This window comes from Scyliorhinus torazame, chromosome 6, assembly GCF_047496885.1.
Source record: "Scyliorhinus torazame isolate Kashiwa2021f chromosome 6, sScyTor2.1, whole genome shotgun sequence".
Taxonomy (NCBI): domain Eukaryota; kingdom Metazoa; phylum Chordata; class Chondrichthyes; order Carcharhiniformes; family Scyliorhinidae; genus Scyliorhinus; species Scyliorhinus torazame.
The window spans coordinates 85664885-85677265 of NC_092712.1; positions in this window are offsets into that span (position 1 = coordinate 85664885).

Consider the following 12381-nt stretch of genomic DNA (forward strand, 5'->3'; position numbering starts at 1 on the left):
AATCTCAGGGAGATTTTGAAAGGAAACTATCCAGCCCCTTATGATAGGTTTAGAAATGCACTGACCACACATGACGGTGTGGTGTTAAAAGACACCCTTTATGTGGTTCCTGAACAGGACAGGAATCAACTCATTTGTTTGTTCCATGACAGTCATGGACATTAGGGAATTGATCCCACTACAGCCCACCTCAGGCAGCTCTGTTTGTGGCCAAGTTTAAAAGAAGACGTAACGCACTACGTTGAGAATTGCCTTATCAGTGCCCAGAACAACCCGGACAGATATGCCAAAAAGGCTCAGCTCAGCCACACTCGACCCGTTAATGGCCCCTGGACTAACCTCCAGATTGATTATGTAGGACCATTGCCACCTTGCAGGAATGGTTATAACTATGTACTCATGGTGATAGACACGTTTACCAAATGGGTGGAAGCATTCCCATCCAGAACAAACACGGCAAAGACCAAAACCAAGATCCTAACCCACCATATCTTTACGAGTTGGGGACTCCCCCGCAGCATTGAATCCGACCAAGGTTCTCATTTTACGGGACGTGTCATGAAGAACGTCCTCACGATATTTGGCATTACCCTAAAATTCCATATTGCATACCACCCCCAGTCAAGTGGTATCGTGGAGCGCATGAATCGGACCCTAAAATCCACCCTCAGAAAAATGGTCCAGCAAAACAACACCACTTGGGGCTCAGTCCTCCCTTTTGCGCTGATGTTTCTGCAAAATACGGTTTCCACATCCACAGTTTACACCCCACACACTCTCATGACTGGACGCCCCATGAAAGGCACAGAATTTTTATTAGGATTAGATTTGACCAGCCCTGAAGTGACGGCCCTCACACACGAGAAAGCAATAGAACAATTAGTGGCGAATTTTAAAGCGGCTCAGCTAGCAGTCGCAGTGAAATTGGGCACAAGAAAGAAACAGAGCAAGGCTTGTTTCGATAAGACAGTGCATGCGACTGAGTTCAGTGTAGGACAGCAAGTCATGCTCTCCGTATACAACCCCAGCACCTAAGTATTCGGGTCCGTACTCCATTGCGGACAAAGTAAGCTCTCCGTATACAACCCCAGCACCTAAGTATTCGGGTCCGTACTCCATTGCGGACAAAGTAAGCCCTTCCGTCTACAAAATAAAGTACCCCAATGGAAAGACTGCGTTGTTCCATATCTACCTGCTGAAGGCATATGGAACACAGTCTAACCACTCACACCACGTCATGCTCGACGCAGCAGACCACGCCCCGCCCACAGCCAACGTAACCCTACCCTCCCCAACACGTCCAGCCCAGCCACGGGCTCGACCTCGACTCCACCCCCGAACGATAGACTCCGCCCTGAAACGCCCACAGACTGCAGCAGCCATCTATCCCCATGCAACCGGACCCACACCCAGCGAATTTGACCACGATTCGAATGATCCCTTCATGATCACTTTCCGAAATAAGCCCCACCACCGACCATCGACCTACAATGACGACCCCGATTCCGTCCCCACAGAACTAGACACCACCTTTTGGCACCGAGATAATTCAAACAGACTCGTCCGGAATGACGAGAGCGATCCCAGATCACATCATGCAGCCCTATCAGCCCTGATACACTCGAGAGTTTGGCATCCGGGAGATGGTGACGACTTTGAGTCTGACTCCCACAACGAGAACCCCTTTAAGACCCTGTTCACAACCGATAACTGAGGTGTCCAGGTGATGTTTTAAAAGGAACCGCTTGGGAGAAAACGGTGTCCTTTCTGATGGAACCTTCAGCATGTTTGATGTTGTTTGTACTTGTTCTGTTAAATGTTGTATGTTAGACCGGAAATTTTTTCCACGGCCCACGCCACCACCCTTCTGACGCCCACTGGCAGTCAGAGAAACTAGTTTGGCCAGACGCTAGTTCAGAGGAACTAGTTTGTCCGCAGAGACTTGTCAATGTCCCAGACGCCAGTTCAGAGGAACTCGTCTGTCGACTGAAACACATACCCCCATTCGTAACTGCCCTTCTGGTTCGAAGGAAGAACTAATACGGCAACCCCACCCACGATGACTACATTTCTTGCCCATTCTTTTCGGTTGCTCAGGCAGTGGAGAAACGGCATTGGGACCCGCCCTGCCCTTAGGTTGCCAATCCTCTGCTATTTACATCCTCAAACATTTGGATGGTAAACCACACAGTCTGCGAGACGGCTCGCACTGGTTCAGTATTTGTAAGTGTGTCTTTTCCTGAAATTCGGTTTTTTGAGGAAAAAAATGAGGGAGTCACACATCGTGACCAATTATAAAGGGAGTAATTGGCACTAAAGGACAGACAGGCTATCATACGAGATATTAATCCAAGATAGTAACAGACACTATGCTTGATCCCACAGAACTCCAGAAGCTCCAGGACCAGAGAAGAGAAGAGAAGAGAAGAGAAGCGAAAGAAGAAGAACCATGAGGACATCCTCCGCGTCGCTCATCAACATAATGGACATTTGGTTGCGCGCGAACGTGAACCCCCTGACCTCAACTCCCCCAGCCGCTAATGATTCACTTCCCCATAGTACCCAGAGCCCAGTCACAAGCGACACCACACCATCTTGGTGTAACAGGTTTATAACCTGGTATCCCTGTCCTACTTGATAGAATCCCTATTGGTATTGGCGATACTCTGCTGCATCGTGCAGTCTATTTGTCTGAGAAAATGGAGAAAGATAGCTTACCACGCTCACACCCCGGTATATAGGATAAGATCCCCTATTTACGGATATGACCAGACCCCCGACCCCCGCGATCTATAATAAAGAACATTCGTTTGCGTTTTTTCGTTGTGAATAAAGAAATGCTTCATGAGCAATTGTACAATCCTGAGCTTCACTGCCAAGCCAGAAAAATGTGTATAATGCTGCTATGATTTTGTGTGTATTGTTTAGGAAGTTAGTGTGATGAAATGTTTGAGTGAGTGTAGTTTATTAAGGATAGTTAGAGGTTCCGATTTTCTTATTTTGTAATGCATGTCCCTGTTTGACATAGCGCCCCTTAGAATTGTCAGTTAAAAATTTTCTTGCATAGTTATGGTCAGTGTAGAGGCCATAGAAGAGTGCTCGCTGGGTCAGGGAATGAAAAACAACGCAGTTATGTGATCCTTCACGCTTCGCGTTAGGATCACAAGGAGGAAGTGTAGCCACCTGGGTTTGCCAACTACCGACGTAAAATGGAGAACAGCAAAGGCTGCAGGGAAATTCAGCCAACACAGGCAGAAACTAGCAGGTGCAAGTTTACTGTGTATTAAACTCTGCAAAAGCCCAGACAGCATCGATACAAGCAGCCATCTGCATAATAATGTAGCAGCCATCTACATACTAATGAGCGATCCCCGGGAACAATCGAAACATTTGGGATAAACAAGGCCAAGCCAGACTCCTCGGCGCCAGCAGGAGCCAACACAAAAGAGGTTAACGGATACCTCAAGACCGCCCATCGATCAGGGAACCGCTCCAGTATTGGAGAAATCGAACCAAGCGATTGGAACAAAGTCCAATCATATGGAACCAGGTACAGGGTCCGCCCCGAAAGGCGGCAAGCCCCTGGGGACTCTAAAGTTAAGCCCCAAGTTCAAATCGTTCTTCTTGACAGGGTCACTCAGCAACGCGAACCAACCCTTGAGAGTGACCTGTCCAGCTGCTGCTCCAACAAAGTAAGTCTTAAGGCAACGCTCGCTACGAGATAGGCGCTCCTAGCTACCAGTCCATGCCAGCTTTTGAATCCCGCAGACTCAGAACCCGAACGAAAGGCCATTTGTTCCCCTGGCCTGGTGGGCCAGTCTGAAGCTAAGTATAGGCCTGTTAGTTATAGAAATTGCTTAAAAGTAGAATTTATGCATGAGTAGATTTGACTGTGTGTAAATAAATGTGTATTGATTTGAATCTTACTAATTGGTGTATTGAGTTATTGATCATTACTTGAACTTGAACCTCGTGGCGGTATCATAAAGATACCTGGCGACTCAAGAGCAAAGGTTATAAAACAGAGCCAATTGAACCAACCAAAAGTTAGCAACATGACAGTCACAAAACCTTATCTCTGTAAAATTCCCAGATGAGTATAGAAAGCACAGGGGTGAAATAAAAGCCCATGGGATACAGGGGATTGTAGCGAGTTGGATCCAAACTTGGTTCACTGACAGGAAACAAAGTGTTATTGTCAATGGATGTTTTTGTGAATGGAACGTGGTTTCCAGTGGCATTCCACAGGGCTCAGTGTTGGGTCTCTCACTGTTATACGTTAATGATTTGGACTTAAATGTTGGATGAATAATTGGGAAATTTGCAGATGGTACGAAATTGGATGTGCGTTTGGTGGTGAGGACGAGAGCTGTTGTCTCCAGAATGATATCAACAGTTTGGTTGAGTGGGTGGAAAAGTGGCAAATCAAATTCAATCCACAGAATTCTGAGGCATTAAATTTATGAGGGCAAACAAAGCAAGGGTAAACACAATAAACGGGAGGATATTGAGAGGGATAGAGGAAGGATGAGCGCTTGGGGATTGTGGTGTTGGGTGTTCTAACACACAGAAGAGCCAACACAGTTGCATATGGTACAACACTTGTTTATTTAAACTTGCTATTTACAACTTGGTCTTTGCACTCTGCACGTGGGGGGCTCCCTGCTTGTGGTGTTTCAACAGCTCTTTCTTGCTTCCTTCTCCCCAGACCTACTGACCTCCAGGTGTCGTGCTCGTGCTTTTTATGTGGTTGGTGTTCTTGTCTGTGATTGGTTGTGGTGTTGTGTACTCTGATTTGCCTGTTAGTGTGTCCATCATGATGTGTGTGTTTGAATATCATGACATCCCCCCTTTTTACAAAGATATGTGCCTACGTGGTAATAAATATGATCGTGACGTGAGTGCATCTAAGAGTGTGTGTGTGTCGTGTGCAGCATGTGTCTATGACGGAACTATGTACATGGGGCGATGTCGAGTGCGTCACATGAATCCAGTTGTACCATAACATAACAGAAATGCGAACGAGAGAAGAAGAAAAAAAATTTTGAACAGTTGTCCAGTCAGACGACATCTGGAACGATAAACAACAACAGGTTATCATGTAAAATTGTCCAACTTATTAAACATATGAACTGTATTATAAGTCCATTCTAATGGGTTTGCGACGAATTCGGGTTGACCGCCTTAAGGGTGGATCAAGAACCACCGGCTGCTGTGCAGGCATGGCCATGGGTGGCGATGGAAAGGGCGTGATGTGCGGCAGCTCCACAAAGTCATCCTCGGAAGCCTGTTGAGGATCTGGCGTGTTGTGTGGCTGTGAACGTGGAAGTCGGCGAAGGGCGCGCCGATTGCGGCGACGCACGGAACCATCCGGCATGCGAACCAGGAACGAGCGGGGAGCCACTTGTCGGAGGACTTCGGCCGGTGCTGACCAGCCACCATACGGTTGATGGACGCGTACTTTGTCTCCGGAGGACAGGGGGGGCAGGTCCGTCGCTCGTGTGTCGTACCGACCTTTCTGGCGATCACGCTGCAGTTGCATGTCCCGAAGAACCGCCTCATGGTCTGTTGTCGGTGCCAGGACGGAAGGTACCGTCGTCCTGAGGGAGCGACCCATTAGTAGCTGCGCTGGCGAGAGGCCCGTGGATAACGGGGCCGATCGATAGGCCAGCAAGGCAAGGTTAAAGTCCGATCCGGCATCAGCCGCCTTGCACAGGAGCCGCTTTGCGATGTGGACACCCTTTTCAGCCTTCCCGTTCGATTGTGGATGCAGAGGGCTGGATGTCACATGAGTGAAACCATATGCTGCGGCAAAGGACGACCATTCACGGCTGGCAAAACAAGGTCCATTGTCTGACATGACAGTCCTTGGAATGCCATGGCGAGCAAACGTTTCCTTGCAGGCCCCAATGACTGCGGACGACGTCAGATCATGGAGAGGCATGACTTCCGGGTAGTTTGAGAAGTAGTCTATAATAACAATGTAATCTCTGCCGAGCGCGTGAAATAGGTCAACACCCACCTTCGCCCAGGGGGACGTCACCATCTCGTGTGGTAGAAGTGTTTCCGGAGGTTGCGCCGGCTGAAACCTCTGACAGGTTGTGCAGTTGAGCACCATGTTGGCTATGTCTTCATTAATACCCGGCCAATATACCGCCGCCCGGGCCCTTCGTCTGCATTTTTCGACACCCAAGTGGCCTTCGTGTAGTTGACGAAGAATCATCTGGCGCACACTGTGTGGAATGACGATCCTATGCGATTTCATAAGGACCCCGTCTATATTGGTGAGATCATCTCGCACATTGTAAAACTGGGGGCACTGCCCTTTTAGCCACCCTTCCGTCATGTGGCGCATCACTCGCTGCAGCAGAGGGTCAGTCGCCGTCTCTGCGCGTATGTGGGCCAGACAAGGATCATCAGCTGGCATATTTGCTGCTGTCAGAGTCACGTGTGCCTCAATTTGACGCACGAACCCCTCCGCATCTGGTGGTGTGCTCACTGCTCGGGAAAGAGTGTCCGCCACTATGAGTTCCTTCCCCGGAGTGTAGATCAGTTCAAAATCGTACCTCCTGAGTTTGAGTAAGATGCGCTGGAGGCGAGGAGTCATGTCGTTCAGGTCTTTGTTAATGATGTTGACCAGGGGGCGGTGGTCAGTTTCGACCGTGAATCGTGGCAGGCCATACACATAGTCGTGGAACTTGTCCAGTCCAGTTAACAAGCCCAGGCATTCTTTTTCGATTTGCGCGTAGCGCTGTTCGGTAGGGGTCATGGCTCGTGAGGCATACGCAACCGGGGCCCATGATGACGTGCTGTCTTTTTGCAGGAGTACCGCTCCAATACCAGATTGGCTGGCGTCTGTTGAGATCTTTGTAGGGCGAGTCGCGTCAAAGAAGGCCAGCACTGGTGCCGTGACCAGTTTGTGCTTGAGCTCCTCCCATTCCTGCTGATGCGACTGGTGCCAGTTGAATTCCGTCGATTTTTTTACGAGATGGCGCATGTTTGTTGTATGAGAAGCCAGGTTGGGAATGAACTTCCCAAGGAAGTTGACCATGCCCAGGAATCTTAAGACAGCCTTCTTGTCAGCCGGTCGTGGCATGGCTGTGATGGCGCTAACCTTGTCTGCATCGGGACGGACCCCGGACCTTGAGATGTGGTCCCCGAGGAATTTCAGCTCCGTCTGGCCGAAAGCACACTTCGCACGGTTGAGACGCAGGCCATTTTGCCGTATGCGGGTGAAGACACGTCGAAGACGATGCATGTGTTCCTGCGGAGTGGTGGACCAAATGATGATATCGTCCACATATACACGTACCCCTTCGATGCCTTCCATCATCTGCTCCATAATGCGGTGGAATACTTCAGATGCCGAAATGATGCCGAATGGCATCCGGTTGTAGCAGAATCTGCCAAAAGGGGTGTTGAATGTGCATAGTCTTCGGCTGGCCGGGTCCAGTTGGATCTGCCAGAATCCTTTGGACGCATCCAATTTAGTGAATATGTTGGCTCGCGCCATCTCGCTGGTGAGGTCTTCTCGTTTTGGGATGGGATAGTGTTCCCGCATGATGTTGTTGTTCAGATCTTTTGGATCTATACATATACGGAGCTCGCCAGAGGGCTTCTTTACACAGACCATGGAGCTGACCCATGGCGTGGGCTCCGTGACCTTGGATAGGACCCCTTGGTCCTGAAGAATCTGCAGTTGTGCCTTGAGGCGGTCTTTGAGAGGCGCAGGAACCCTGCGAGGTGCGTGAACGACAGGGATGGCGTCCGGTCTGAGTCGAATCTTGTACGTGTGTGGCAATGTCCCCATGCCTTCAAAAACCTCCTGGTTGTGAGCGAGGAGGGAATGGAGATTCGCGTGGAACTCAGCATCCGGGAAGTCGGATATCTCATCTGGAGAGAGAGACATGATGCGCTGTACCAGGTGAAGGACCTTACACGCTTGTGCGCCCAGTAACGAGTCCTTTGATGAGCCCACAACTTCGAAGGGGAGTGTGGCCGTGTACCTCTTGTGAGTCACCTGTAGCTGGCAAGATCCTACGGACGGGATAACGTTCCCGTTATAGTCAACCATCTTAAGCCGGGATGGTGTGATGAGTGGTTTGACCTTCATGGCCTGGACTGCAGAGTAAGCAATCAGGTTGGCGGATGCGCCGGTGTCCAGACGGAAGGCGACGCGCGATCGGTTGACCGTCAGGGTGGCACACCACTCATCGTCTGGATTGATGGCATTGACCTTATTGACATCAATGACGGCAACTCTGAAGTCATCCTGGTCATCTGCATCACTTAACTGGAAGTCTTGATGCGTGGGCTGGACGGTCCTGACTCGTGTGCGAGGTTGTCGAGGATGCGCCGGATCCATGGGTTGAGCCGCACGACAGCGGGCTGCGTAGTGGCCTATCATGGCACATCTGTTGCACTGTTGGTATTTTGCAGGACATTGCCCTTTTAAGTGTAGACCTCCACACTTGCTGCACGTCATGACGTCACGGCGTTCGTTGCGCCACTGCGCATGCGCAGTGCGATCTTGCGGTGGGCGCGCCTGCGCAGTGCGTCCCTCGTTGTGGCCGTTATTCTTGGCGCGCACCTGCGCGGGAGACCGCGAAAAGCGCGGGAAGCGGCCGCTGTCGTCCGGGCCGTGGGGCGGGAAGAAATCGACGGCCTGGATGCGTTCAACGTCGTGGGCGGCCTGGCTTGCCGATTCGACGGCTGGGGACCCCCTCCGTGCCAACTCGGACGCCTGAAATCGGGCAAAACGGCAGGTCGCATTTTCATGGAGGACACAGGCTTCCACAGCAGACGCTAAGGTGAGGCTCTTTATTTTAAGAAGCTGCTGGCGTAGGCCACTGGAGGCAACGCCAAAAACAATCTGGTCCCTGATCATGGACTCTGTGGTGGTGCCGTAACCGCAGGACTGCGCTAGAATCCGGAGGTGCGTCAAAAAGGGTTGAAAAAGCTCCTCCTTACCTTGCAGGCGTTGCTGAAAGATGTATCTTTCGAAAGTTTCGTTTACTTCAGTTTGAAAGTGCTGGTCCATTTTGAGGATGACCGTGTCATATTTGGCCTGGTTTTCGCCTTCCTCGAACACCAGTGAATTAAAGACATCATTTGGGTGGGGGCCTGCGTAGAAGAGGAGCATTGCAATCTTCGAATCATCCGAGACATTCTGTTTTTCGGTGGCACGGATGTACAGGTCAAATCGCTGCCTGTAGAGCTTCCAGTTGGTGCCTAGGTTCCCCGTGACTTGCATCGGCTGCGGTTTGCCGGTGTGGTCCATGTCCAGAATGGCAGGTTGGTAGGCAGGTATCGATCCACTCCTGTACCATGTGGTGTTGGGTGTTCTAACACACAGAAGAGCCAACACAGTTGCATATGGTACAACACTTGTTTATTTAAACTTGCTATTTACAACTTGGTCTTTGCACTCTGCACGTGGGGGGCTCCCTGCTTGTGGTGTTTCAACAGCTCTTTCTTGCTTCCTTCTCCCCAGACCTACTGACCTCCAGGTGTCGTGCTCGTGCTTTTTATGTGGTTGGTGTTCTTGTCTGTGATTGGTTGTGGTGTTGTGTACTCTGATTTGCCTGTTAGTGTGTCCATCATGATGTGTGTGTTTGAATATCATGACAGGGATAAGTCCACAGGACTCTGAAGGTGGTAGGTGAGGTGCAAGGTGGTAAAGAAAGTAAATGGAAAGCTTTCTTTTCTTGGATCAGGTGTAGGATACAAAAACAGGGATGCAATGATGGAACTGAATAAAACGCTTGTTAGTCCACAGCTCAAACTTTGCATACAGTTCTGCTCACCATTTTACAGGAAGGGCTGCTGTGGAGAGATTAGAGAGGAGATTTAGAACAATGGCGCAGCTATGAGGAGAGACTGGATAATCTAGGGTTGTTTTCCTCAGAAAAGAGTCTGACGATTGAATTAATGAAGGTGTACAGGTTTTTGCAGGGCCTAGACAGGAAAGACTAGCTGAGGGGTCAATTACCAGGGGGCACAGATTTAAGGTGATTAATGGAAGGATTAGAGGGGACATGAGGAGAATCTCCTCCCTGGGGATGGTGGTGTCTGGAATTCACTGCCTGATTTGATGTTGGAGACAGAAACCCTCAATTAATTTGAAAGATTCCTGGATCAGCACCTAGAGTGCTGTAACCTGCAAGGCTCTGGTCTAATTGCTGGAAGGCGGGATTACAAAGAACAAAGAACAAAGAAATGTACAGCACAGGAACAGGCCCTTCGGCCCTCCAAGCCCGTGCCGACCATACTGCCCGACTAAACTACAATCTTCTACACGAACGGATTAGAACGGGAAGCTAATTTTTTATTTTATATTTTTCAACTGAATGGCCTCTTTCTGAGTGTAACATTTCTATGGTTCTATGGTTATGTTTCTTCGTCTGAATAGAAAATAAACTATATAAATTTCACATTTAACATGTGAGTTATAGAAGCTGTAGTACTAATGTCCACTCCACCAATGTGACAAGCTGATTTTTTCTTCCAATTAAGTCCCAAGAAAATTTGCATAAAGAATCCATCAGAGCACAGAACAATAATTAATGGTTGTTACAATATTTCAATTACATATTTATTTTATTGCTTGTTATTTATTTTAAAACATGAGAGAAATGGCTGGGGAAAATGGAGGGATGCTTTTCTAATTGGAGGGCTGTGACCAGTGGTGTTCCACAGGGATCAGTGCTGGGACCTTTGCTCTTTGTAGTATATATAAATGATTTGGAGGAAAATGTAACTGGTCTGATTAGTAAGTTTGCAGACGACACAAAGGTTGGTGGAATTGCGGATAGCGATGAGGACTGTCTGAGGATACAGCAGGATTTAGATTGTCTGGAGACTTGGGCGGAGAGATGGCAGATGGAGTTTAATCCGGACAAATGTGAGGTAATGCATTTTGGAAGGGCTAATGCAGGTAGGGAATATACAGTGAATGGTAGAACCCCAAGAGTATTGAAAGTCAAAGAGATCTAGGAGTACAGGTCCACAGGTCATTGAAAGGGGCAACACAGGTGGAGAAGGTAGTCAAGAAGGCAGACGGCATGCTTGCCTTCATTGGCCGGGGCATTGAGTATAAGAATTGGCAAGTCATGTTGCAGCTGTATAGAACCTTAGTTAGGCCACACTTGGAGTATAGTGTTCAATTCTGGTCGCCACACTACCAGAAGGATGTGGAGGCTTTAGAGAGGGTGCAGAAGAGATTTACCAGAATGTTGCCTGGTATGGAGGGCATAAGCTATGAGGAGCGATTGAATAAACTCGGTTTGTTCTCTCTGGAACGAAGGAGGTTGAGGGGCGACCTGATAGAGGTATACAAAATTATGAGGGGCATAGACAGAGTGGATAGTCAGAGGCTTTTCCCCAGGGTAGAGGGGTCAATTACTAGGGGGCATAGGTTTAAGGTGAGAGGGGCAAGGTTTAGAGTAGATGTACGAGGCAAGTTTTTTACGCAGAGGGTAGTGGGTGCCTGGAACTCGCTACCGGAGGAGGTAGTGGAAGCAGGGACGATAGGGACATTTAAGGGGCATCTTGACAAATATATGAATAGGATGGGAATAGAAGGATACGGACCCAGGAAGTGTAGAAGATTGTAGTTTAGTCGGGCAGTATGGTCGGCACGGGCTTGGAGGGCCGAAGGGCCTGTTCATGTGCTGTACATTTCTTTGTTCTTTGTTCTTTGAAAACTTGGATCAAAACAAACACTGGCAAATTTGCAGAAAGTCAGCTAAAGCCAGTTTTCTATCTCCAAGTTGCCAAACAGGCAATGGGTTGGGGACACTGGGTTGGCAGTGACAGTGGGTCTGATCCACGGGATGGAGGATGACAACAACCCACTCTGCGATGAGCTCTGGTACTCTGTGTCGTATGACAAAGTCTGACTCATGCACACAGTGCCACCTTCCACCTGGGTGATCCCTGCGTGCGAACTGGCCAGGCCATCACACAGTCCCGTCAAAACCCTGGTGGTGCTGGGGACGGTCGGGCAGGGGGTGGAGAATGGGTGGGGTGCATGGTCCACCCACGGGGCTTGCACTTGTCCCCCACCCCCCACTCCACCCGGCCAGCACCGACCAGCCCACCGCCACACCCATCAGACAGAGCACCGAGGCAGGTTTCAACAGTGTTAACAGTTGTTTATTGTGTGGAAATGTATACACAGTCTGTGCCCGAACCCCTATAACTCAACTATGCCCTGCACTGGTGCCAAGTTAACTGGTGTCTAATTTTCCGGCCTTGCGGGCCCCAACACTACGCCTAGGTGGTTCCCCTGGCAGTACCGCAGGAGTGGAGGCGGCCTGCTGTGGCTCCTGCCCTGTGACAAGGGTCCCCGTTGGCACACGTCTCTTGGGTGACCCGGCT